This window comes from Heterocephalus glaber, unplaced genomic scaffold (genome assembly GCF_053883595.1).
Source record: "Heterocephalus glaber isolate CG9 unplaced genomic scaffold, H.glaber_assembly_v1.0 deba00000347, whole genome shotgun sequence".
In the NCBI taxonomy this organism is placed as follows: domain Eukaryota; kingdom Metazoa; phylum Chordata; class Mammalia; order Rodentia; family Bathyergidae; genus Heterocephalus; species Heterocephalus glaber.
The window spans coordinates 44586985-44591025 of record NW_028258143.1 but is presented as its reverse complement, the minus strand read 5'-3'; the positions used below and the strand labels follow the sequence as shown (position 1 = coordinate 44591025).

The window sequence follows — 4041 nt, the reverse complement described above, 5'->3', positions numbered from 1 at the left end:
GCCTCAAGAGATGGATGTGGTTCACTACTGGAATATTAAAGAATATTCTCAAAAAAAAAAAAGAATATCCTCTATTTCACTGCATAGATAATATTTTAAATAATTAATAAATTAATTATTAATACTACCATGGAACATAATGCTAGACCTACAGGTTCATAGTGAACATTTCTGACCTCCCATCAGCTGTACTTAAGGCTTGTGAAGCTCTTAAGTCAGTCTCATGAAGTCCTAATCATCAATTTTTCTCCCTTAGGATATTTTTCCTTAATATTGTTTGACTGAAGGAACATTGGCTATTACTAGATGGATATTCTATTTTTTTTACTTTATTAAAATACTGAGTTTATTTCACATGTATATTTTTGTCTCCCCACCATCTCCATCTCTGACTACCACTACTACTATGTCCTATCATAACATTCCATACATACTTAAAACCAAGCAAAGGGTGGAGTTCCATCTTTAAAAACTAAACAGGCATTTTGGACAACACATTTTTGGCAATGGAACCTGGACAACATTTATCAAGCACGGTAGGGAAAGTTCTCACTTTGTATTATAAAAAGGATAGCCAGATATCAACTGTTACAGAATTGAAATAAGACGGAAAATTTTAACAAACTGTTTAAATTGTTTTCTTAAAGAGATTTCCTCCACTGTCAGAGATCTTGAATAGCCTCCTGGTCAGTCATCCGGAAGCAATTCTTCACATAATTAATGAACTTGGCTTCCACTTTGGGAAGAGAACCACCCTTTTCTATACTTGCTTGCATTTTTGCTTTAATATCTTCTACAGAACTAGGTCCTTTGGATGTTTTAGGAGTCTTTTCTTGTTTTTTGAAGGATTCTTGACCTTTTGATCCTGGTGTTGATGGTTTTGAGTCTTTTCCATTCTGGTTTGATTTTTTGTGCATTTTTGGCTGGAGTATCTAGCATCGATTTCTTCACTGGTGCTTTCTCTTCAGCTTCCTTATCATCAAAATCATCGTCGTCATCATCATCATCTTCATCAGCTGCTAGTTTTACTTTTTTCTATGGAAACTTGCTACTATTTCCTGGGGCAGATCGCTTTCCAGATATACTTAAGAGTTTTACATCCTCCTCCTCCTCCTCCTCATCTGATTCTGCATCTTCCTCCACAGCCACTAAGTGCTGTCCACTAGTATGCACAGGCCCTGAACCACACTTCAACCTTAAGACCATGGGTGGTGTAATTTCAAAACCCCCAAGGGAAACCGTTGGCTGTACAGACATTTTCAAAGTTGCTAGTGTTACTTTAGTTGGACTGCCTTCGTAATTCATTGTCTCTGCTTCCACAATGTACAATTCATCCTTTGCACCAGCCCCTAAACTGACCATTCATAATGACAACTGGTGCTCATTTTTATCATTATCCACCTTAAAGTGATAATCTTTGTGGGCCTTTAGTTCACAACTGAAAAGATAGTTCTGGGGCCTCAGGGGGCTCATGTCCATATGCATCGAATCTTCCATGGAGTGGTGGCATGCACTTAGGTGGGAGAGAATGCAGATGGAAATAAATAGCTACTGCCCCAGAGAACAGACATGCAGGACGGAATCACGCCAGGGCTGGATATTCTATTAATATTACTATTTGGGATAAATTTAATCATACTCAGATATGATATTTGGCTCAGTAATAATTCTCCGTAGAGAGCATTTTGTGAGTGAGCAGAATAGAGTTACATTCAACAAAATTTTATAAGGCTTTGGTATGAAGGTGTCCCCGAAAGATGTATGTGTTAAAAGTTTGATGTTAGGGAGTACCTTTGGGAGGTGCTATAGTCTTTTGGAAGAAATATGTTAACGTCCCTGGATCTTTGGGTTGCCCATAATTGCTGAGGTTGTCTTATGCAGACCTTCTCTGGTGCCTCAGACCTCTGGTGTTGGAAGTGAGGCACCTTGGGCTCACACAGATGCAAAGGCTACTTGGCACCTATAGCCAGAACAGTAACTAGAGTTAGAAGAGTTCCTGAAAGAATTAGAGGTAGGACAAAATGGTGTCCAATACATATTGTGTGCTGTGTCTAATTTTATTTATTTTTCGTGTTTCTGAGTCATTTTTTTAAGCTATGTTACTCAAATGTAGCAGACCTTATAAGGAGAGTACTTACCTAGCATGTGCAAGGCCCTGGGTTTAATTTCCAGCACTACCAAATAAAAAATAAAAATAAACATCATTTTCAATAAGTGATCAATTCTATTTACATGTATGAATATGACTGACATATTTGGTGTCATACATATGTACATGTATAATGTAATGCGTTACATTTTTCTGTTTTCAGTTTTCAATTTTTAAAATTTACCTTTTGAAATTCTTTTGGTAGCAAGAAAGATTTATATTTTTTATAATGATTACTTTTGTACTAATATTTTTGTATGTTATGCTTGTCATCCTTTCCTTACTTAAGTTCCTCCTATTTGGTTCCTCAGGTTGAAATAGTAATTTTTTTGTCCCAAAATCCAAATAACATAATATTATGTGGGCTTTTCTCTTTTCTCTTATTTTCTTTTTAACTGCTTTATTTCTATTTCTTTTGTAGAAATACTTGTAGAAATTACAGGCCTTGCAGCCAACCAACCATAGACTGAGTCTACTGAAACCATGAGCCAAATAAACCTCTCCTGTTTGGTATGCTGTCTAACATCAAGAGAGCTGTCTGATTCAGCAAGTGTTTATTTATACTCACAGTTTCTGTGGATCAGGCATAGAGAAACTTGATGCCTTGCCATAGAAACTTGATGCCTTGGTCTCTGCTAGGGACTAGAATGGCTGGGGGTAGCTCTGAGTACTGGAATCTTCTTGGTGATTGTTCATCCCCATTCTTGGCATTTGGACTGAGGCTCTTCAGGCTGGGATAACTTGGGATTATTCATCAGAGCACCTACAAATGTTCTCTCTGGTTTGGGCTTCTCAGAGCATAATGTCTGAAAGTGCGCATGCCATGCCATCCTGGACTATCTGGAAACCTAACTTTCAGAGACTCATGGTTTCTTTTGACCTTGCCTCAGAAGCCTCACAGCTTCTCTTTCATGTTATCTTATTAGTAAAAGATGATCCAGATTCATGAAAAGTGGCAAGTTCACATTACATAAAAGAAGTTAGAATGGGAGATAGTGTTGTGATTATTATTGAAAAATACTACCAGTTGTACTCAGCATCTTATTTAGTAGGCAAATAGTACCAGTATACTTGCTAAAGTCAAGTTCTACTATCTCCAGAATTGTTTAATTTCAAATTGGGGAATTTTGCCAATTTAATTAAATCACAGCAAACAATTATTGGTAGTACGTGAATTGGAAAGGACTACCTATTATCTGTGTATGTGGGTATGTGTGTGAAATGGAGAGAACGATAGATAATAGATGATAGATAGATAAAGTAAATCTGGCATAAAATTAAGGAGAATATACGGATATTTCTCCCCACTGAGCTACATCCCCGGCCCACTTATTCTTGTTTATTAAGATCTCAATTGGACCAGGGATGTAGCTCAGTGGTGCTGTGCCTGCCTCGTAAGTGCAAGGTCCTGAGTTCAATCCCCAATACCAAACACACACACACACACACACACACACACACACACACACACAAGATCTCAAGAAAGTACAACATTGTACTAACCACACAAAATATGTATTGTATTAAACTAGAAAGGTTTGGTCTTTGCCATATAGATACAGTACAGTAAAATATTAAAACATACAATTGGCACAGTAATATCTTTCTAAAATCTAAAACTACCTCTTTAAAAAATTTCCATTGTGATGGAAGGGGACTTAAATATAAAATGCATTTCTAAAAGAGGTGGAGACTGGAGGAAGGACTTTGGGGAAATATACACAAATTGACAAGCAGGAGCAAGGAGAAAATTTAGCCACGAGCACTAGCATGGGTAGAATGAAGCTATTTGTCCGAAGGGGCGTGATGCAAGGCTGGTAGCTGGAGATCTTCCATGTGTGAAAAAAAATACATATTTTAAACAGCTCCATGTGCTTCAGCTTAGGGTGAGA

At 37.3% G+C, this 4041-nt stretch overlaps 1 pseudogene; it reads right to left on the bottom strand.

Annotated features, from left to right (window-relative positions):
* Positions 1-318: 318 nt before the first annotated feature.
* On the bottom strand, positions 319-1497 carry LOC101717574 (nucleophosmin-like; annotated as a pseudogene).
* Between the last annotated feature and the right edge of the window lie 2544 nt (positions 1498-4041).